Source organism: Carcharhinus amblyrhynchos, chromosome 11 (genome assembly GCF_965287045.1).
Source record: "Carcharhinus amblyrhynchos chromosome 11, sCarAmb.v2.hapA, whole genome shotgun sequence".
Classification (NCBI taxonomy): domain Eukaryota; kingdom Metazoa; phylum Chordata; class Chondrichthyes; order Carcharhiniformes; family Carcharhinidae; genus Carcharhinus; species Carcharhinus amblyrhynchos.
The window spans coordinates 17,084,152-17,108,507 of NC_137334.1; the positions used below are offsets into that span (position 1 = coordinate 17,084,152).

At 43.9% G+C, this 24,356-nt stretch overlaps 1 protein-coding gene and 1 pseudogene across 1 annotated transcript in view; both read left to right on the forward strand.

The window, feature by feature from the left end:
• agap1 (ArfGAP with GTPase domain, ankyrin repeat and PH domain 1) overlaps positions 1 to 24,356 on the forward strand; it is a 712,549-nt gene that overhangs the window by 493,085 nt on the left and 195,108 nt on the right. The gene's annotated exons all lie outside the window — the stretch shown is intronic.
• LOC145349737 (calcium release-activated calcium channel protein 1 pseudogene) lies at positions 8,062 to 8,754 on the forward strand (annotated as a pseudogene).

Sequence of the window (24,356 nt, forward strand, 5' to 3'; positions counted from 1 at the left end):
CTGTTAATTGATTTGAAAGTTCCCTCAGGCTTACTTGCTTGTTTTTCCCCCCTGCTATTGTATACGCAATGTAGTCACTATTCCCACAGCAGTCAAAATATTTCTTTCCAAGTAATTAGATAAACTGTGTCCTTAAACCAGGAATATGCGGAATGTGTCTGCTTAGAATTTCAAAGCACTTTCTGGGACTGCAGGGATGATATGCCTGAATATATCTACTTAAACCCATCTGCTTAAACCCAGCAAGCGATTTCTGCCTTCCTTTCTACTTTATTTTCCACTTTCCTTCCTGTCTTCCTTCCTGCCTTCCTTTCTGACTTGATAGTGTGGGCTGCGTCCTCCATTTCAATGGGGATGAGTTGCTAAAATATAGGTTGTGGTGAGGTAGAAGGAGATTAACAAATAGTGTGTGTGTTTGGCCCATGCAAAAATGAACCGACCAGCAAGGATTGTGGATTGCCACATGCCTTTAAATTCTGGGAAAAAGGCAGTAAATGCTGGAAATAGTCAGGCAGCATCTGGGGAGTGAGAAAGATATTTAACATTCCAGGAAGATGGCCTTCTTCCAGAATTCCTAGGATCTAACCCAGAATGACAAGGATGGAATACTGTTCTGTCCAACAAAAGGAAATACACTAGATTCATGAGTTTAAACCAGAATTTGTATCATTCAGTCAGAAGGTCTTGTGTAGAGAATAGAAGCAGCAGGCTGCTTTTAGAAAGAAGAATGTTCTGGCTTGGTGTCACTGTCCTATCTGATTTTACAGTGGCTAATTCAGAATTGTACAAACAGTAGACTGTATAGTACAGGCAGCTTTACTATATACATCAACACCTGACGAGAGTATGTGCAAAGTATTACATTATCCTTTTCATTATCCTTCCTCAATGAGCTCACCAATAAAGCTCGATAATGATTGTAAAATAATGACTCTCTGTAATGCCTTTAACAGGACTTTGAATGCAGAAAATAATCTCTCAGAGGGGATGAATGTGGAATAAGACAGCAGTTGATTTTGCATGTGGCCTTCTACTTTGCAGTACTTAAGACAATATGAAACCTGTCATCCCACTGAGCTCCACAGGATGCCATACACAACCTTTATTTCAGTCCTCAGCTCTCCAACAGGGATCTCAACAAGTTTTAGCATGACAGCAGAACAGACTGGAGACCACAGAAGAAGCCAGAATGTTTTTTTCTCAGTGTTTTACTCAAATTAATTCCTCTCCCTTGCTCTCACAGTAATGAAGATCAAGTTATTTGTTACAAAGCAGGTGCACACATCTACGCAAACACACACACATGTGCAAACACACATGCGTGCACAAACCCGTGTGCAAATATACGTGCAAAATGCACGTGTGTGCAAACCCACATATGCAAATGTACATGCAAATGTGCAAATATACACACAGTGAAACTTGCATTTCATGACCTCAGAACATTTTAAAACACACTTTCTTTTACTTTATTCTTTCATGGCAATACAGCCAGAATTTTTTACCCATCACTAATTGCCCTTGAATTGAGTGGCTTACTAAGTAGGCCATTTCAGAGGGCTGTAAAAATCAGCCACATTGCTGTGAGTGTGGCGTTGCATGTTGGCCAGACCAGTTAAGAACATAGAACACTACAGCACAAACAGGCCCTTCGGCCCACGAGTTGCGCCGATCACATCAACTCCTATCTATAACCCCCAATCCCATAAAACCCCATATACTCATCCAGAAGTCTTTTAAAAGACCCCAGCGAGTTCGCCTCCTCCACCACTGACGGCAGCCGATTCCATTCACTCACCACCCTCTGAGTGAAAAACTTACCCCTAACATCACTTCTGTACTTTCCTCCCTGCACCTTAAACCTGTGTCCTCTCGTAGCGACCATTTCAACCCGGGGAAATAGCCTCTGAGAATCCACCCTATCTATTCCTCTCAACATTTTATAAACCTCTATCAGGTCGCCTCTCAACCTACGTCTCTCCAGGGAAAAGAGACCCAGTTCCCTCAACCTAACTTCATGAGGCATGCCTCCCAGTCCAGGCAACATCCTTGTAAATCTCCTCTGTACCCTTTCAAAAGCTTCTACGTCTTTCCTATAGTGAGGCGACCAGAACTGCGCACAGTGCTCCAAATGAGGCCTGACAAGGGTCTTATAAAGTTGCAGCATTACCTCCCGACTCCTAAACTCAATCCCTCGATTTATGAAGGCCAGTACACCATACGCCTTCTTGACCACATCTTCCACCTGCGAGGCCGATTTAAGAGTCCTGTGGACCCGGACCCCAAGATCCTTCTGCTCCTCAACACTACCAAGACTCCTGCCCTTGATAGTGTACTCATTCATCCCGTTGGTTCTGCCAAAATGGACGACTACGCATTTATCCGCGTTGAAGTCCATCTGCCACTTCTCCGCCCAGTCCTGCATCTTATTTATGTCCTGCTGCAACTTTTGCCATCCTTCCAGACCATCCACAACACCACCGACCTTCGTGTCATCAGCGAACGAACTTACCCATCCTTCCACTTCCTCATCCAGGTCATTTATGAAAATGACAAACAGCAAGGGTCCTAGAACAGATCCCTGGGGCACTCCACTGGTGACTGACCTCCATTCAGAAAAAGACCCATCCACAACCACTCTCTGCCTTCTGCAGGCAAGCCAGTTCTTGATCCACAAGGCCAAAGGCCCTCGGATCCCATGCCCTCTCACCTTCTCAAGAAGTCTTGCATGGGGGACCTTATCAAACGCCTTGCTGAAGTCCATGTACACCACGTCCACGGCACTTCCTTCGTCAATGTGGTCAGTCACATTATCGAAGAACTCAACAAGGCTCGTAAGGCACGACCTGCCCTTGACAAATCCATGCTGACTATTCCTGATCATGTCAAACCTCTCCAAATGCTCGTAAATCTTGTCCCTCAGAAGCCTTTCCATCAGCTTACCAACCACTGAGGTCAGACTCACCGGTCGGTAATTTCCCGGGCTATCTCTGTTCCCTTTCTTGAAAATAGGGACTACATCCGCAATCCTCCAATCTTCCGGAACCTCTCCCGTCTCCATTGACGACGCAAAGATCATCGCCAGGGGCTCTGCAATCACTTCCCTCGCCTCCCACAGTATCCTGGGGTATATCCCATCTGGTCCCGGTGACTTATCAATCTTGATAGAATTCAAAAGTTCTAATACATCCTCCACCTTAATATCCACAAACTCAATCTTTTCCATCTGCTGCAAATCCGTGGCAAAATCTCCCAGATCAGCTTCCACTGTGAATACTGAGGCAAAGTACTTACTAAGCACCTCTGCCATTTCTTCTGGTTCCACACAGACCTTACCCCCTTCACCTTTTATAGGTCCTATCCCTTCTCTTGTCATCCTTTTACCTTTCACGTATTTATAGAAGGCCTTGGGATTCTCCTTAATCTTACCCGCCAAGGTCTTCTCATGACCCCTTCTGGCTCTCCTAATTTCCCTTTTAAGCTCCTTTCTACAGTCCTTATACTCCTCAAGATCCTTAACCTCTCCGAGTTCCCTGAACCTTTTGTACACCTTCCCTTTCCTCCTGACTAGGTTCAACACAGCCTTCGTGCACCACGGTTCCCTCGACCTACCAAAACCCCCTTGTCTCATCGGAACGTTGTCACGCATAGCTCCAGACAAACATTCCTTGAATATCCGCCACCTTCCTTCAGTACTTTTCCCTAAGAACGCCTCCTTCCAGTTTATTTGTCCAAGTAACTTCCTGACTTCTTCGTATCTCCCCTTACTCCAGACAAACACCTTCCTAGCCTGCCTGATCCTATCTCGTTCCAATGCAATTGTGAAGGAGATAGAATTATGGTCACCATTCCCAAGATGCTCCCCTACCGAGAGATCCATCACCTGCCCTGGTTCATTCGCCAGTACCAGGTCAAGTACAGCCTCTCCCCTCGTAGGCTCATCCACATACTGTGTCAGGAAACCTTCCTGAACACACCTAACAAACTCCTCCCCATCCAAACCCCTTACCCTAGGGATAAGGACTGCAGGATTTTCTTTCTCTAAAGGACATCAGTGAACTGGATTTTTTTACGACAATCAATGATAATTTCATGGTTCCTGTTACTGAATCTATGACTTAAAATTCCAGATTCATGAATTGCATTTAAATTCCACCAGCTGCCATGATGGGATTTGAACCCATGACCCCAGAGCAATAGCCTGGGACTCTGTAATATTACTCCAGTGATGTTATCACTGCACCACCGTCTCTCAATTTTGCAACCAGTGAAGCATTTCTTGGAAGTGTGGTAACTGTTGTCATTAGGGGGAAACACAGAAGCAAATTTGCACAATGCAAACTCCCACACATGGCAATGTGATGATGACAAGATCATGTGCTTTTGTTGCAAAGGTTAAGGGGTAAATATTTGCTGGAGGAGAGCTCTCAACTTTTTTTTGAATAGTGCCCTGGAATCTTTTACATTCACCTCAGAGATGGACTTTAAGATTTGATTGAGTCTTCACCAACTCTCCAGAAGAGCATACCATCCAGGCCCTCCCTTCCATCCTATCCCCATAAACCCACGTATATTTACCGTGGCTAATCCACCTAACTCTCTCACCTTGGGACACGAAGGGGCAATTTAGCAAGGCCAATCCACCTAACCTGCACATCTTTGGATTGTGGGAGAAAAGTGGAGCACCTGGAGAAAACCGCCGCAGACGGAGGGAATGTGCAAACTCCAGATGGACAGTCACTCAAGGCTAGAATCGAACCCAAGCCCCTGATGCTGTGAGGCAGCAGTGCTAACCACTGTGCCGCCATGCCACCCATGTTGTGTTGTACAATGTTGAGCTGTTCTACACTATAAACATGCGCAGAATTCCACTAGACTGCTTCATTGTGTAGGAAAACCAGACTTTTCCAGTTTGCATGATTGTAAACAGTATTGTGGGGGGAAACACAGCTATTTAAACAATGTATATATTTACAGCAATGTACATTATAAACAAAATAGTATCAAAGTTCCTCTGAGCCAGAAATGATGACAGTTGTACTGTCATTAATAAATTTGCAAAGATTTATGAGCATTGTTTACAGACTGTTTGCCCGCTGAAATTGTACCAGCAGCTGTTTTGTGTTACTAATTAACAGCTAATTACCAAAAAACAGTTTGTGTGTTTGCCAATAAACTGACTCATACATTTTGCAAAGAACGTTTGTAAATTAATTTGCATGCTGCAAGGCCAGTTCAGTGAATAAGCTTGGAGCCCAGGAATAAACTGGATATTGTCACCACAGGGAAGGTGCAACATTGAGTCTGGTTTCCCAGAAGATATGTGTTCTCCAACGTTTATCGCCCATTCCTAGTTGCCATGATCTCGATGGGTTCCTGTCCCTGACATAAATGGAATTTAGCACATGATACATTCCTCCGAGCCAAACATAGGGATGATAATGACTTTGTGAAACAGTTCCGAGCCTCTTCCTTAACAGTGACAAACTTACAATAATCTTTGCTGCCTGTACACAGACCAGACTGAGGTCCAAAGCTTATAATTTAGCCCAATCAATATTTTTCCCCCCAGTGTCTCTTGAATGTACTAACACAATCCAAGAATCAAGACAGACTGAGCCATTAGGCTTATGCTAAACTATGCAGTGCCTTTATCTACTTTGGACTGTTGAGGAAGCTTGGTTCAGTTTGTTTCTATTGTATTTGAATTCCTGCAGCTACATTCTGTTTTTGTGGAATAAATATGTAACTGTGTTGCTGCCAGTTAATTTTTTTTAACTAACTTATTGTGTGGAAGAAACTACAGTATCTTTCATAACCTCAGGACCCCCGTTCTTCAAAAAGAGTGCAGCGGCTTCCTCTACATTCACTTGGGAGGGCAGGTGGCACCTCCAACAGCATGGTACTCCCTATACTGCATTGTAGTGCCAATCTAGATTCTGTGGTCTGTTGAGCTTGAACCCAATGCGTTGCGCTTCAGAGACAAACATGATAACACTGAGTGATGACTGAGCTATAATCTAAGCAGCACCTTACTTTAGAGCCAGCCAGGTATGCTCCGGCATGATGAAATGATAGACAAGAATCTGCAGAGCTTTCAAATACACCACAGAAGCTTTCCTACAGGAAGGCTGTGGAATAATACAGGACTGAGTTCTACGCAGGCCTGTACAATAACAACTCACATTTATATAGCGGCTTTAACTTAGGAAAACATCCCAAGGCATTTCAGAGGAGCATTAACAGGCAAAATCAAAATTTAACACATGATGCACATAAAACATCTGGGACAGGTGAGCACAAGCTTGGTCAAAGTGATTGGTTTTGAGCAACATTTTGGAAGCGTACAGAGGTAGACAGACAGATTGAGAGTGCAGATTCCAGAGTTGAGGGCTGAGGCAGCTGAAGGCTTGGCTACTAATGGTGGAATGAATGAAATTGGATATGCACATTAGCAAGGTTAAAGGAACGTGTTGGTCGAAAAAAAAATATTGCAGATGCTGGAATATGAAACAAAAATAGCTCTGATAGCATCTGTAGAGAGAGACTAGAGTCCACGTTTCAAGTCAGGACGACCTTTCGTCAAAGCAGGATTTGCCTAGTTAATCGGATGTGTGACATACATGGAAGCTTATCAGCAGGCAAACCAAGTTACTGAAAAGCCTGTGGTAGACAAGTTGCAACTCGTTTGTACAGAGAGCACACCATCCACATCGAGGACACACTCCTGGATCAGTGAGGTGGATTGTGTCACTCCAGGAAGTGTGTGCACTCGTTATCAGATAAATGTACATATTATTTCTATTTAAATTGGTTAATATCTGGAATGCATTGCCTGAGGATGTGGTGGAGGCAAGTTCAATTGAGGCATTGAGAAAGGAATTAGAGTTTATTTGAAGAGGAAGACTGTGTAGGATTATGGGGAAAAGGTGGGGGAATTGCACTTGGGGAGTTGCTCTTTCGGAGAGCCAGTGCAGATATGATAGGCCGAATGGCCGCCTCCTGCGCCATAACCACTCTAATAATTTGCAAATAGCAAACTGCTATGACATGGAATCATTGAGGCAAATCTACAGAAACATTTAAGAAGAAGATTTATAATTCATGAGGGAGAAATGTATAGAACAATGTGCTGATTGGGGGAAATGAAGTAACATGGGAGGAGAATTGTGAGGAGCTTAAAAATGGGTATATATCAGAAATTAAACTAGACAAGTTGTATAAATCCTATGGCTACAAGAGCAGGTCAGACGCTGGGAAATCTGCAGCAAGTAGCTCACCACCTGACTCCCCAAAGCCACTCCACCATCAGCAAGGTACAAGTCAGGAGCAAGATGGAGCATTCCTCACTTGGCTGGTTCAGTGCAGCTCCATCACTCAAGAAACTCCACAACGTCCAGGACAAAGCAACTCATTTGATTAGAATCCCATCTACCACCTTAAACATCCACTCTCTCCACTACTGACATACAGTAGTGTGCTGCAGCAACTCAACAAGCCTCCTTCGACAGCATCTTCTCAACTCACAACCTCCTACCACCTAGAATGACGAGGGCTGCAGACCATGAGAACACCACATCTGCAAGTCTTCCTCCAAATCACGCCATTCTGACTTGGAACAATATCGTCATCCCTTCACTGTCACCATCACGTTCTCGAGGATGATTAGGGATGGGCAATAAATGCTGGCCTTCATGGTGATGCTTACATTCTATTGGGCCACATTATCTGTTCCTGTATCATAAATTTGTGTAATTCTATTGAACCCTACCTGTCTCAATATCTCATGTGTGGCATTGGGAGGCAACAATCCGAAACCACGACCAGCACCGCTCAGCCAGTGCTATTGGTAACAAAGGAGCCTTAATTTCTCTTTCAAAGTGTAGAAGAAACATTGGCACTTTAAAGGAGGGAACAAATAACGCCACACGACACTCATCACCTGGGAGACTTGCTGCTGCTGCACAGAGCTGGGACTTTCTCCCTTGCTTTGAGGCCGGGGTGAATAACCAAGTTGAATTATGGGGGTTTGGCAGGTGGTGAGTGGGAAGAGTGTAATAAATGAGCTTGAACGAGCACTCGATGCAGGCCCTGTCCTGGAGAAAGCTCTATCTGAGCAGAGCCAAACTCAAAGCCTCCAGCAGAACATCCACTTTATTGTCAGGCTTCGCCATGGTAGCTATGGTTGAGGTGCAGTTTGATTCAAGGATTGGCTTGTACCCACAAGGTCTCTTGATAGCCTTCAGCGCCTGCACTACTGCGCTCGTTGCAGTGCACCGTTTTGCTCTCATGATAAGCACTTGCATTCTTCCATACATAGAGGCTGTCAACAATGTTCACAATCTCAATTCTGTTCACAAATCACCCCGTGAGCGAATTCACAGGCATATTGAACTTGCATGGGCTTTCTCCACAATCACTGGGACTTTGCTTTTTCTTGCAGAGGTTATGCTGCTTTGTTGGGTTAAGTTTCTCCCATTAAAGAATCATCCAATGGTAAAAGATAGTAATTGTACACCAGTACCACCTGGAGACGATGGAACTCTTTCGTCTGGAGAAACTGCAGCTATTACATCCACAATGATTATGGTACCCTTTGGATTAATTTTCATTATATTTGCAGTTCACTTCTATCGATCATTGGTTATCCACAAAACAGAGAGAGTTGAAAGGGAATTGGATGTACTTGCCCAACTGCAGGATCAGCTGGACCAAGGAGATGCGCTGCACCCTACTAGTTCTCATTTTAGATAAGACCAGTTGTAAGCTGTTAGGGAATGGCCTTCCTTTCATACAGTTTACAGCTCTTGGTGCATGAAGTGACTGAACTGTTGTACAAAAAGAACAATGGAATGACTATCTAGTAATACTCAATATTACTGTTGGCCATTTTGGGACAATGACCAGTGCAGAATATTTTTGCTCTTGTTTTAAAATGAAATTAAAATGGTGCCATAAAATAGCAAAGTGCATGTATTTACTTTGGATTTGTACAGAATTAATTGGATTGTTCAAATTTTCAACATTAAAGAGATTATTGCGTGTTAAAAATTTTTTATTTTAAAAAAATGGGTGGCATGGTAGCACAGTGGTTACCACTGCTGCTTCACAGCTCCAGGGACCTGGGTTCAATTCCCAGCTCAGATCACTATGTGTGGAGTTTGCAGATTCTCCTCATGTCTGCGTGGGTTTCCTCCGGGTGCTCCAGTTTCCTCCCACAGTCCAAAGATGTACGAGTTAGGTTGATTGGCCATGATAAAATTGCCCCTTTAGTGTCCTGAGATGCGTAGGTTAGAGGGATTAGTGGGAAAAATATGTAGGGATATGGGGGTAGGGGCCTGGGTGGGATTGTGGTTGGTGCAGACTCGATGGGCTGAAGGGCCTCTATCCACACTGTAGCATTCTATGATTTCTCAGCTGCACAAATTGAAGGCTCTTAAACATTATGATGGGGGTTCTACATGAATCGGAGCAATGAGAGAAATCTGGGTTAAATTGGTTGGTTAACACAGAGACATTAATGTTATTTACTCTGCAGTTCATTCCCTAACTCTGCCACTGGCAGCTGACAGGCTGTAATTTCATGTCTTGCAATGAAAGATGGCTCGAAGTCTGCTTCATTCACCAGGCAGAATTTAATTAAATTAACTACTGTCTTAATGGCGCTAATGTGTACTTAATACCTCCTGTCTAGTTTGAAATTTAAAGATGACAAAATTTGTCTCATTGGGGATTTTTTAACTTTATTCGGTTTTCTTTTATTTAACATTACACAGAGGGACTGTTATTTAAATAAATGCAGCTTTTGGGTATATTAGAAATTGCTTCAAAAATGGGGAGGATAGCTATCGTCACTGCCTGTCTTACGGAGTTACCTCATACCTGCAGTGGTTGTGATGGATGCTGCCAGCTGTCTGTTTTTTTTTGGCTTAACTTTTGTTTTTTTGAGCTTTTATTCATCCACATTGCTGCCATTTATTGCTTATCCCATTTTGCCCTTGAGCAGGTGGTGATGAGCTGCCTTTTTGGAATGTCTGCAGTCCGTGTGCTGAAGGCGCTCCCACAGTGGTGTTAGGGATTCCAAAGTTTTGACCCATTAGGGAACATTAATATATTTCCAAATTGAAACACAGTGTGATTTTGGAGGGAAACCTCAATGTGGTTGTGTTCCCATGCACCTGCTGCCTTTTGTTCTAGGCAGTAGAAGATGCAGTTTTGGAGGTGCTGTCCAAAAACATGGGCGTATTGTTGGAACGTATCTAGTAGGTGGCACATAGTGTCCTGTTGTTGAAGGAAATGAGTATTAAGATGCCATGATGTTGAGCTTCCTGAGTGGTGTTAGAGCTGTGCTTATCCAGGCAAGTCTCACCTCTGACTTGTACATAGTAGAGAGCTTTGGGGCTGGTCTAGCAATGTTTGTGGTCAGTGGTACCCTCAGAATCTTGATGGTTTAGAATTTGTCGATGGCCATGTTGTTAAACGTCAATAAATAGGAACGATTTTTGTTTTGTAAACTTAACCAAGTAGCGAGTGCGTGGCCTGGTTTTCAGAATCATCTGTAAATTCTTGCAGTGCCAAGCTAGGAATTGGTAAAGAGATGGCAAGGTTTCTCAGAGTTTTTCATGAATTCTACCAATTTGAAATCTCCGCAAATCTATGAGAGAATTGATTTGGAATATGATTTTCTGCTGACCCCTTCTCCCTCCATTTCTAAGTCATTGCCTTGACACCATGGGGAGTGGGAGACCGAAGAGGATAGATTCTGAAAGCTGTGACCATTTACACTGTTGATCAAGCTCTGCCTTGTTTTATTCTTAATTGGGTTGTTCATTTTATAAAGATCTGAAAATTGGATGGCCAGTTTTGTGCAGTTAACATTGATGATTCCACTGCAACTTGGCCCACACCGGATCGAGGCCAATGTAAGAATATTCCAGAATAAAGTGGGGGATTGCAGGTGCAGCGTTAGAGGCAGAAGATTGTCTGAGAAAACCTTCAGGTGTACATCTGACCTGAATTGTGAATCTTACTTAAGGATTAGGAATAATAGAACATAGAACATTACAGCGCAGAACAGGCCCTTCGGCCCACGATGTTGCGCCGACCAGTTACAAAAACAATGACCCACTAGCCTATACCAATCCCTTTTCGTCCATAAACCTATCCAGAGATCTCTTAAACGCCCCCAAACTAGACGCATTTACAACTGCAGCAGGCAGGGCATTCCAATCCCTCACCACCCGCTGGGTAAAGAACCTACCCCTGCAATCCGTCCTGTAGCTACCCCCCCTTAATTTAAAGCCATGCCCCCTCGTGCTAGCTTTCTCCATCCGAGGAAAAAGGCTATCACTATCCACCCTATCTAAACCTCTAATCATCTTATATGTTTCAATAAGATCCCCTCTTAGCCGCCTTCTTTCCAACGAAAACAACCCTAGATCCCTCAGTCTCTCCTCATAGGACCTCCCCACCATACCAGGCAACATCCTAGTAAACCTCCTCTGCACCCTCTCCAACGCCTCCACATCCTTCTTGTAATGCGGGGACCAGAACTGCACACAGTACTCCAAGTGCGGCCGCACCAGAGTAGTGTACAGTTGCAACATTACACTGCGACTCCTAAATTCAATCCCCCTACCAATAAACGCCAAGACACCGTACGCCTTCTTGACAACCTTATCTACTTGATTCCCAACTTTCAGGGATCTATGTACACACACACCTAGATCCCTCTGTTCATCCACACTATTCAAAGTCCTCCCGTTAGCCCTATACTCGACACATCTGTTGCTCCTACCAAAGTGAATTACCTCACACTTCTCCGCATTAAATTCCATCCGCCACCTCTCGGCCCAGCTCTGCAACCTATCTAAGTCTCCCTGCAGACTATGACACCCTTCCTCACAATCTACCACACCTCCAACTTTGGTGTCATCAGCAAATTTACTAATCCACCCAACTATACCCTCATCCAGATCATTAATAAAAATTACAAACAACAGTGGCCCCAAAACAGATCCCTGAGGCACACCACTCGTAACTGCACTCCATGATGAATATTTACCATCCACCACCACCCTCTGTCTCCTATCTGATAGCCAATTCCTGATCCAACTTCCTAGATTACCCACAATCCCATACATCTGCATTTTCTGCAGAAGCCTACCATGGTGAACCTTATCGAACGCCTTACTAAAATCCATGTATACCACGTCAACTGCCTTACCCCCATCCACCTCTTTGGTCACCTTCTCAAAAAACTCAATAAGGTTAGTAAGGTCAGTAAGTTACCTGATAGAATCTATGATCAGGTAACTTCCTAATATTATTAGCAATAGGACTGCTAATCAGAGGGTAAGACAGTAGTTTAAAGCTACATTTGGGACATGGACTCATCTGGTTCTGGGACTGGCTGCCTGGAAGTTTTGATAATGTAAAACAGGATAGTTTAAATTCTGGCATTGGGTTCTGCCGTTACAAACACACTAGTCATGCTTGACTGGGGCAATGTTTGGGTTTGTCTATGCTTGACTGAATCTCTTTCTTTTTACTTAAGTGTACAATCAAACTAGATTTTCGTATATATACAAGAGATTTTTTTTCTCTTTAATGCCTACCCCTCTGAATTCTGTTCCCGTCCTGATTTGGATTGAAGTAGAATGCAGCAATCTGAATATTGATCCTTCTTTGGAAGTGGGCAAGAGCGAGGCGAGGAAGAGAGAGGAAGCTTCAAAATTCTGCTGCTCATATTCTGACTCTCACCAAGTCCGACTCATTTATCTGTGCTCTCTGGTCCAAAAATGCCCCATATAAAATTCTCATCCTTGTTTTCAAACTTCTCCATGGCCTTGCTCCCTTGTACCTCTATAATCTCCTTGAACCCTGCAGTCTTCTGAGATCTCTATGCTCCTAAATGTCTGGCCTCTTAAGCATCTTCAATTTTAATTGCCCCCACCAGTGGCCTTGCCTTCAATTTCTGGGCCCTAAGCTGTGGAATTCTCTCTCTAATCTCCGTGCTTTCTCCACCCTGCACTGTTTCACTGCTTAGAACATACTATCTGACTGTATCGCTCCTGGCAAGCACTTTGATTTGATATGATTTATTATTGTCACATGTATTAACATACAGTGAAAAGTATTGTTTCTTGCGTGCTATACAGACAAAACATACCATTCATAGAGAAGGAAACAAAAGAGTGCAGAATGTAGTGTTACGATCATAGCTAGACTGTAGAGAAAGATCAACTGAATACAGGGTAAGTCCATTCAAAACTCCTGACAGCAGCAGGGAAGAAGCTGTTCTTGAGTCGGTTGGTATGAACATAAGAACATAAGAAATAGGAGCAGGAGTAGGCCATCCAGCCCTTCGAGCCTGCCCCGCCATTCAATAAGATCATGGCTGATCTGTCGCTGCTCAGTTCCACTTTCCCGCCCTCTCCCCATAACCCTTAATCCCCTCTCCTATCAAAAACCCATCAACCCGCGTCTTAAAAATATTTAGCGAGGCAGCCTCCACCACTTCAACGGGCAGAGAATTCCAGAGATTCACCACCCTTTGAGTGAAGAAGTTCCTCCTCAACTCCGTTCTAAACCGCCCCCCTTTTATCTTGAGGCTGTGCCCCCTAGTCCTATTGTCTTTTTTGAGCGGGAAGAGTCTTTCCACCTCTATCCTATCCATCCCATTCATCATCTTATACGTCTCAATGAGATCTCCTCTCATTCTTCTAAACTCTAACGAGTACAAGCCCAGTTTATTCAGCCTCTCCTCATAGCTCAACCCCCTCAACTCCGGTATCAGCCTAGTAAACCTCCTCTGCACTCCCTCCAAAGCCAAAATATCTTTGCGCAGGTGCGGCGCCCAAAAATGCACACAGTACTCCAGTTGCGGCCTCACCAATGCCCTATACAGCTGCAGCAAGACCTCCCTACTTTTATATTCAATCCCCTTCGCTATGAAGGCCAGCATCCCATTCGCCTTCCTGACCACCTGCTGCATCTGCAAGCTGGGTTTTTGTGACTCATGCACAAGGACCCCGAGGTCCCTCTGCACCGTCGCCTGCTGCAGTTTTTCGCCCCGTAAGTAATAGTCCTTCCTACCATTCTTCCTACCAAAGTGGACCACCTCACACTTGCCAACATTAAATTCCATTTGCCATTTCCTGGCCCATTCGCCCGGCCTATCTAGATCCTTCTGCAGACTCTCCACACCCTCCGCACAATTTGCCGTTCCCCCAATCTTGGTATGTAACCTCAGACTTTTGTATCTTTTTCCCAAAGGAAGAAAGTGGAAGAGAGAATGGCCAGGGTGGGTAGCTTCCTTAATTATGCTGTGAGTTTTGCTGAGGCAGTGGGAAGTGTAGACAGAGTCAATGGATGGAAGGCTGGTTTGCGTGATGAATTGGGCTGTATTCACGACCTTTTGTAGTTCTTTGCAGTCTTGGGCAGAGCAGGAGCCATACCAAGCTGTGATACAACCAGAAAGAAGACTTTCTATGATGCATTTGTAAAAGTTGGCGAGAGCCGTAGCTGACATGCCAAATTTCCTTAGCCTTCTGAAAAAGTAAAGGCATTGTGGGCTTTCTTAACTACAGTGTCAGCATGGGATGTTTTTGTTGTGTTAAATGTGTTACTTAATTGCAAGTTGTTGTTGAACACTGGCGGTCACTCCATCCTATGGCTCTGGGGCCAATGGAAATGAGCCATTGGAAGCCTTGGCTGTTGCATGGTGAGATGGAACAAATCACCATCAATAAGTAAAGGTACTTGATCATGCGCAGTATGTGATAATATGCAATCAATATGTTTGTTGTGTATCTCTGATTTGTGACATGAAGTTTACATGGGATCACTGATAGCCATTGTCAGTGTGTATCACGACAAATCATCAAAATATATTTCTTTTTCTTGTGTGATGTAATGTTGCTTTTGTTGACACCTTGTACCAGTGAGCCTCATTATTGAATCTTTTCTCAACCACAGCTTTCTGTTGTTTTCTGTAAGAAATCCCTTTAGGTTCTGGCCGAGTTACAGTGTAGTAATAGCCTGTATGTTAATTGAAATCGTCTTGATATGTTGTTCCCTTTTCTGCATACTCTTGGGTATACTTTCTCTCATTTTCAATGAAACTGCATTTCTGATTGTGGGGAATAGATTGTGCTCTGTGTAACAGTTTGGAAAATAATTGCTGAATTCGGAACATTTATATATTGGTGTGTCTTTCTCTATTTTGGTGACGCACCAAAGTTGAATAATTTCTGACCTTTCTCTCCGTGCCTTTCCACACATTCCCCTGGGTTTGCGTCAATACTCATTGCAGCGTTTCCAAGTCTATAAGTCATGGGGCTGGATTTTATGGAACACCAGAGGGGCAATTCTCTCAAAAAAATTATAAGTTGAATTCATGTAAAAACTGGAGTAAATCACACTTTTTTAGCAGGAGTGTCAAAGTGAATCTCCCACGCTCTGCGCCATAGACTGTACCAGTGTGAATCACTCCAAAAATCAGAGGACAGAGCCTATTCCCATTGGAGAGGCCAGCAGCATAGCATTGAGTGGGCCAGTGCACATGTGCCGATCTGTCAGTGTCGAGATTGGCACATGCGCAGTGGCCCCTATCTGCTAGCCTCCCAATTGCTGACCAGCCCCGTGACCCCTAGTTGACAGCTGTGCGATCCTACTCCCCTCATCCCCCCCCAAATGGCCCGATCGCTGGCCTCCCAAACACGCCCAGGCCAGTCTTGACTTCCCCACAGCTCCGATTGATCTACCGATTTTTGCGCCCCCCTCCCCCCAAGTAGGTTGCCACCCCCTGTCCTACTCTGATGACCAGTCCCCAAAGTGATCGCTGCCCAAAGTGCAGAGTGGACCTCCCACCCCCACTGATTGCTCCCCCAGAGGCACCTTCAATCAGACCCTGCCCCCTTGGCAATGCCCCATGCCCAGTGGGCAGTGCCAAGGTGTCCCCAGGGGGCTTGCTGAAGTGAAATATTCCTGACTGGGGGGGGAGAGGCTAGCAGGTCTGGAGACTTCAGTCCTAGACCCACTAATTAGATTCAGATTTCTCACCTCACTGACTGAAAAGTTGGTCATTAGCCTGCCAACCAACCCCACAGTCTCAATTGTGTCAAAGTGGGAGTTCTTTTCCCTTCCAATCCATAACAGTTAATGCAGAATTTTAAAAATACAACGCAACAGCTTTTGAAAAAGAAGGCTGAATTAACCAGTTCCGTTCCCCTGATCCCTTATTTCTTTGCAAAGATTTTCTTTGCGTTCAACTTTGTGATCTTAAACCTTTTTGAGTGCATTACGTGCTTCCCTGGTTCAGATTTCACAGATAAATTCCACAAGGGCAATGTCATGGCAACCCAGGTACCATCTGGATTTCCTTAAATCCAGGGATCTGATTGAAAAGACAGACACCTTCAACCCATTGGTCTCTACAGGCAGATTGATTAAGAAGAGGATAGGACCAGGTGAATTCTCACGCACCATCTGAACAGGGAGCGGCGTCTGACCAACTATTATCTGGCCAGGAGGAATGGGAGGGAGTCCCGTCTCGAGAGCTATCAGCCAGCAACTCTAGCCCAGCAGTGTCAGCATTGAGCAGTAGTCACTATGTGGGACTACAGGCAGTCATTGAGGGAGAAGTCCAGCCTTAAAGATGTGTGGTCTGGAATTTTGGACAGGTATGGTTGTCTGACTCCAGTGAGAGCATGTAGGGGACTGGGGAATGTGTTTGAGAGGAATGGGGAGGGTTAAAGGTGTGGGGGTTGCCTCGTACATGCACGTGAGACCTTACCTTCCCAAAGGAATTCCTAGCTTAGTGCCTGACAGTAGCCCGTGCAGTGAAAGCTGCCAGGCTATCTGCCTTGACCCTGCCTTTTCCTGCTACATGAGGCACAGCAGTTAGCACTGCTGCCTCACAGCGCCAGCAACCTGGGTTCAGTTCCTGGCTTGGATCGCTGTCTGTGCGGAGCCTACACCTTCTCCTCGTGTCTCCGTGGGTTTCCTCCCACAGTTCAAAAGATGTGCTGGTTAGGTGCGTTTTCCATGCTAAATTCTCCCTCAGTGTACCCGAACAGGCACAGGAGTTTAGTGACTAGGAGATTTTCACAGTAACTTCTTTGCAGTGTTAATGTAAGCCTAGTTGTGACTAATAAACTTTTAAAACTTTAAACAGAGGTGGAGGTAGAATGAGCCCATTAATTGGTCAGTTAAGGACTTCAATAGGAATAAGGTTCCTCAATTTATTTGACTTAGTTTAATTGTCTTACACAAAAGAGTGGAAGACTGCCAGATGTCTTTCCTGCCCACTGTATTGTGAGAGGCAGGCCAAGGAGTGGGTGGGAAGGCAGTAGGAAGATGAGGAGGAGGAAACCATCTCCTCCTCATCTTCAAATACACAAGGAATGTAAAATCCAATTCATAGTGTCTCAAAATTTGGAAACAATACCTCTAGCTGTTCTTTTCCTGACTCTTTCCGAGCTTTAAAGCACAGCTTGTTACCTACTCATTGACTTCCTGATCTACCTGGTTGTCCCTGCATTGCTCATCTTGGTAATGAAAGACGTGTAGTTAAAATGCGCCCTTCACAACCTCAGGATGTTCCAAAGTGCTTTACAGCTAATTGGGAACTTTTGAAGTGTGGTATGGTACAGCGGTTAGCACTGCTGCCTCACAGCACCAGGGATCCAGGTTCAGTTCCGTCCTTGGGTTGCTGCCTGTGTGAGGTTTGTACATTCTCTCCGTGTCTGCATGGATTTCCTCAGGTTGCCCCAGTTTCCTCCCACAATCCAAAGATGTGCAGGTTCTGTTGACTGGCCATGCTAAATTGACCCCTAGTGTCAGGGGATTAGAAGGTTAAATATGTGGAGTTACAGGAATAGGGCCTGGGTGGGATTGTGGTCAGTGCAGACTCAGTGGGCCAAATGGCCTCCTTTTGCACTGTAGGGATTCAATGACTCGAAGACAAGGCAGCCAATTTCCACATATCAAACTCCCACAAACAGCAAAATAATGATCCAACGATTTGTATTTAGAACATAAGAACATAAGAAATAGGAGCAGGAGTAGGCCATCTAGCCCTTCGAGCCTGCCCCACCATTCAATAAGATCATGGCTGATCTGTCGTGGCTCAGTTCCACATTCCCGCCCTCTCCCCATAACCCTTAATCCCCTCTCTTATCAAAAACCCATCAACCCGCGTCTTAAAAATATTTAGCGAGGCAGCCTCCACCACTTCAACGGGCAGAGAATTGAGGGATAAATATTGGCCAGGACACTGGGGAGAACTCCCTGCTCTTCAAAGTAGTATCTTGGAATCTTTATGTCCATATGTGCGGACAGGCAGGGTCTCAGGTAGGGTCTCACCTGATAAACGGCACCTCTAACAATGCAGCACTCCCTCAGTACTGCACTGGAGTGTCAGTTTCCTGGGCCCAAGTCTCTGGAATGGGGCTGAAACCCACAAACCTCTGACTTGGGGGCAAAGGCATTAACCACTGAGCCACCATTGAGAAAAACCTGGCATCACATTGTGGGTACTTGGATAGGTTTCCGGAAACCATTTCCAGCACAAGAACGCTAGTTTTCTGAATCTTACTTGCCATTATAGATGTTCGAAGAGGGTTAAATGGCCTGAACTAAATGGAAAGTGATTGTAGTCTTGATTGTTTGTGAGAAACTACTTGCTGCTCAAATTTTATCTCTTAATGAATAGAGACTGCTGAAGTAAGGTTTGGGTAATTGAGTTTATAATTAATTACCCATAACCCTCATCAGATAAACTGGTTGCAGTGATTTTTTTTCCCTCTTTTCCAACACTCCCTGGGGCCTGCCCTTCTTTGTCCTTGTGTTGACAGGTTGCACTTATCACTGTTCTTCTTAAGGCCTCTACCCTCTCCCTCTATTCTGTGGTCAGTTCTCCCTTGTTGAGAGCGAGCTTTACAATCACTGCGACTGTCTGGGGTCAGATGATGAATTAGCCATAGGAGGTTACATTAAGGTTTATTACAGATCAGCCGGCTGATAGGGCGGAACTGCCACCATTTGTCCATCATTCTACTGTGGCACTGACTGGCTACAGACAGCCCGAGACAAAAGGGGCTACCATCTGAGACTTCTAGAAAGCGAGAGACCAAGTATTCGTGACACAAACAAAGCTGCTCTCTTTTCAGTTCGTCAGAATTTAAAGCGACGTGCCTGTGTTCTTTGCTACATATATTCACATTCTTTCCGAATGCCTATTAGTTCAGTAATTTAACTAGTTGGACAGTGAAAGTCCATTACAGTTTTCCAAATGCAAATTAAATCTGGAATTTCTTTAAATAGCTAAAAATGAATGGAGAAAAAGACATATCTACAAAATACCAGAAAAATTAAGTTCAATAGAGTATGTGTTTGGATGTACATTTCCTTTCTATGACATTGACCCATTAACTCATTTATTTAAGTTGTAAATTCCTGTAGAGTTCCCGCCCACTTTACATTCCATGCTCGGCTGTTATTTCTATAGTTTACGCGACGATGGAAACTAAAACGAAATATATGAAACCACTTAAAATTTGGAACGTATGACCACTGCAATTTTATAAAGGTACCATATACCATTGAATCAAGATATATTGTTATTGCCAACAAGCCCAATAGCAAATATACCATAAGATGTTGCATTTGAAGTGTTTCACTGTTCCACTCTCTGCTGTGGTCAGAGCATAGGAACTGGAGGAGGCTATTCAGCCCTTCAAGCCTGTCCCCTCTTTCACTTACATCATGACTGATCTGTACTACATCCTTTATAGCCTCACCTGAAAAGAATCTTTCAGTTGCTGTTTTGAAATTTTCAATTCACTGCTTTTGTAAGGGATTGGGAAGAGTTGTAACTTTCTACCTTTTGTGTGAAGAAGTATTTCGACATCGATCCTGAACAGCCTGGCTCTAATTTTAAGGTTATGCCCCTTGTTCTGGGCACTACCCAGCAGCAGAAGTGACTTTTCTATCAATCCTTTACTCATTTACTCCCACAATTCAAAAATGTACAGATTAGGTGGATTAGCCTAATCTGTACATTTTTGGACTGTGGGAGGAAACAGGAGCACCTGGAGAAAACTCGCACAGACATGGGGGAGAATGTACAAACTCCGCACAGACAGTGACCCAAGACTGGTGTTTTTCTCAGACATATAGTGAAAAGTTGGTTGTTTATAGGTTTGTGAAGCTGTTCTATTCACTTTTGATAATGTTCTGATTCTGGTTACACAGAGCTGGCCATTGAACACTGATTTGCTGCTAGACTGAAAAATACTGATGCTGAAAATGGGGCAATTTATACCTTTGTTTACCTTTTACCAGCTCTTCCATGAAATGTATACACTGCAGATCAGGTTGAAATTGGAGTGAAGCAACCTGTAACCCTCCCTGCCTTTACCTCAATTTCAGAAGAGTATCAGTGTGGCATGTTCCTTGTACCTTGTAGCTGCTAATTAGCTCATGTTTTCCCCCTTATAATTTCCAAGTTTTTAAAACACAGCTCAGTCTTCCCTGTTACATTTCTCAGCCTGAGTAACAAAAGACTTGCATTTGTATAGCATCCGAGTGGGTGAGATGAAATATTGAGGGCCAGGCAGCTAAGGCAACATTAATCCATCAAAACCTCAACTAGTCTGTTCAGCTATTGCAGAACTCTCAGAACTTTAGCATGACAGTGCATCCACTCAGCGGAAGCTGCTGCTCAAAATCCAAGAGTACGCACTGAGGCACGGTGTACAAATTACATAGTGCAGCAGTGACTCGTACCCCCACACTATATTTGCAGTGGGATCATTGAGCAAAACAAGCCACGATGTGAGATTGATTACTTATCCATAGCCTTGTGCTGGAACAGAACATGACTCAGTAGCAGTGAAGAGAGCCCCAACTGAGCTCAGAGGAGTACATGCTGGCTTGCTCCAAGTTCAAACTTATTTTTTATTTCTTCTGCCCTCCTCCACCCCAGCCCCCAGAACCACCTCCAAAAAGCTTAAAAAGCAGATCAAACTGGAAATCAGAAAATCGAAAGAAAAAATGTTTGGAAATACTCAACATGTCAGGAAATCAGTCATACCAAACAAAGCAAAATACTGCAGATGCCAGAAATCTGAAATAAGCACTGAAAAGATTGGAATTATTCAACAGGTCAGAAAAGTAGTTGATATTTCTAACTTAAATACTCTTTCCTCAGGAAAGATTAAACCATTCCTTTCCTAAGGAAGATTCTTCAGGGCTGAAATGCCGACTGACTGACGTCTGTTTCTGCACAGCTGCTGAGTATTTTTCAACTTGCTCTGTGTTTTGGTTTTGTTTGAAGCTCCCTTAGCAACACATGATTTCCTAATTAATGGACAAGGGAGGAGGAACTTGCTCATAATTCCCGTTCTATTGCCGTTTCCTCTCCTCGGTCAACCACGGGATGTCCAGGCTAGCTGGAATTTTGTTGATTTTCCTCATGTTTTTGTGAGAAAACTCCCTGATCTTCATTTGTTTAATTCCTCGAACTCCCAACTGAGGTTGATGTCTCGTTATATCGGGAATGGGGACATAGACTCAGAGAACACTGTACAACAACAGTAGAAAATCAGCATCTATTTTAAGCCGCCAAGAATCATAGAATCTCTATAGTGCAGGAGGAGGCCATTCAGCCCATTTAACTTGCACAGACAACAATCCCATCCAGGCCCTATCCCCGTAACCCCCATATATTTGCCCAGCTAATCCCTCTCACACTAAGGGGCAATTTATCATGGCCAATCAGCCTAAGCTGCACACTTTTGGAATGTGGGAGGAAATCAGAGCACCCGGAGGAAACCCATGCAGACACAGGGAGAATGTGCAAACTCCACACAGACAGTTACCTAAGGCCAGATTTGAACTTGGATCCCTGATGCTGTGAGGCAGCAGTGCTAACCGCTGTTTCAACCACTGTGCCACCCAATGGAGGCTGCATATGTCATGTGTATTTTTAAAATACATACTTTTGACATCAACTGTTTTCATGCTACTAATTTGAAGAGTATTGATTTGTATGCCCCATCTCTGCGTGGGATTCCTCGGGGTGTTCCGGTTTCCTCCTGCTGTCCAAAGATAACATAAGAACTTAAGAAATAGGAGCAAGAGTAGGCCATCTAGCCCCTCGAGCAGGTTAGGTGGATTGATGCACAGGTTAGGTGGATTGGCCATGCTGAATTGACCCATAGTGTCAGGGAAACTAACTAGGATAAATGTATGGGGTTATGGGGAGAGGGCCTGTGGGATTGTGGTTGGTGTAAACTCGATGGGCCAAACATCCTCCTTTTGCATTGTAGGATTCTAAGAGTATGCAGCAGTTAATATTTTTATCAACCCTCGACCAGTACTTCTATAATATGTGTACTGAGTAGATTATGTTAAATGTAGGGTACATCTTCCGGACAATGTACTTTTCCTACAATTTCATAAGAGTATCGGCATAACGTGTTCGTTCAACCTTTCAGCTGCCAATGTAAGCAATGCATTACCATATGATACCAGGACTAAAAGGGTTAAATTCTGAGAACAGGTTGCATAGACAATGCCTGTATCCTCTCGCATATAGAAGGTGAATGGGTGATTTAATTGAGGTGTTTAAGATGAATAAAGTTGAAGGGTAGGTGAAGAGAAACTATTTTCTCAGGCAAGTGTGGAATCCAGATCAAGGAGGCATAACATTAAAATTAGAGCAAAGCCAGAAAGCAACCCTTCACACAAAAGTTGGGGAATTTGGAAGGTCACTGAGGCTGGGAGGTTAATTGAAAATCTCAAATTGAGATTATTGTTGGGTTGGTGTATTAAGGGTCATGGAGTCATGGTGGGTAAATGTAAGTAATTAAATGGCAGATCAACCATGATCTAATGGAATGGTGGATCGCATTTGAGGAGCTGAATGACCTCCTCCTGTTCTTGTATTCCATAGAAAAAGCTGTTTTATATTACATATTCCCTGTAAGTCAATTGGGCTTGGTTGGAAATACAATGGGATGTCTGTTGGTGCTATATAAGTGTCAGTCTTTCTTTTGGACAGAACCTTTTCACCTGAGCTGTTGGCACAGGAGACCTTCACACCATCAGTGCAGGCTGGATGTGTGAAGGTGAGAGGATGTATTCTCATCTCCGTCACTCACCAGTATAACCAGTATGTGGACATGGTTTCACAGGCCAAGCCTCATCTCAGGGAGTGGCGGGAACAATTTGGGCTTTGCTACTACAACTTGATGTGTTCTGAACTCCTTGGTGGGATTGTTATTGTCCCTGTAATTTTTCCAGCACGTTCATGGCATCTATAAATCATCAGAATTATTGCACTAAATTACAACCACACAGCTTTCCAGGAAACCATTATTCATTATTTTAACCAATGTGTGTTCAAATCAGACAAAATACACAGGAAGCAAAGGAAATGTTAAAAATACTTGATAAAGTGTAAAGAAGTGGGAATGTGTGGAACTGGAGCAGCTTTTACATTGGCACTAATTTAATTCCAATACCGCTAGCGCAATGCCAGATTTCCTTTCCTTCAACTGCCTAACCTCTGGAATTCCTTCTTTGAATCTCTCTTCCTGCTAATACCGCCTACCCACCCCATCACCCTCTTCCTTTTCTTCTCTATGTATGGTATGCTTTGTCTGTATAGCACGCAAGAAACAATACTTTTCACTGTATCCCAATAATTGTGACAATAATAAATCAAATCAAATCAAAAATCTGTTACTCCTCCTTTATGACACTCCTGAAAACGAACTCTTTAGCCAAGCTTTTGGTCACTTGTCCTAAAATCTCATAAAAAAATATAGAAGGATGCCGTTTGGCCTATTGTCTGTGCTGGCCAAAAGGGATCTATCTCGTCTAATCCCACCTTCCAACTCTTGATCCATATCTCTGTAGGTTGCAATACTTCAAGTGTTTAATTTTTAAATGTAATAAGGGTTTCTGCCTCTATCACCCTTTGAAGTCAGCTGAGTTTTAGATCCTCTAAGTCAAAAGAAATTACTCCTCAAATTCCCTCCAATTCTCCCCTCCATTATGTTAAATCTGTGGCTCTGGTTATTGACCTTCTGCGAATGGAAATGGATCCTTCCCATCTATTCTATTTCAGCCTCTTATCATTTTATGCTCCTCAATTAAATCTGCCTTTAGTCCATCCTGTTCCAGAGGAAACAGCCCCAGTCTATCCAATCTTCAAAGAACATAACATAAGAAATAGGAGCAGGAGTAGGCCATCTAGCCCTTCGAGCCTACCCGCCATTCAACAAGATCATGGCTGATCTGAAGTGGATCAGTTCCACTTTCCCGCTTTCTCCCCATAACCC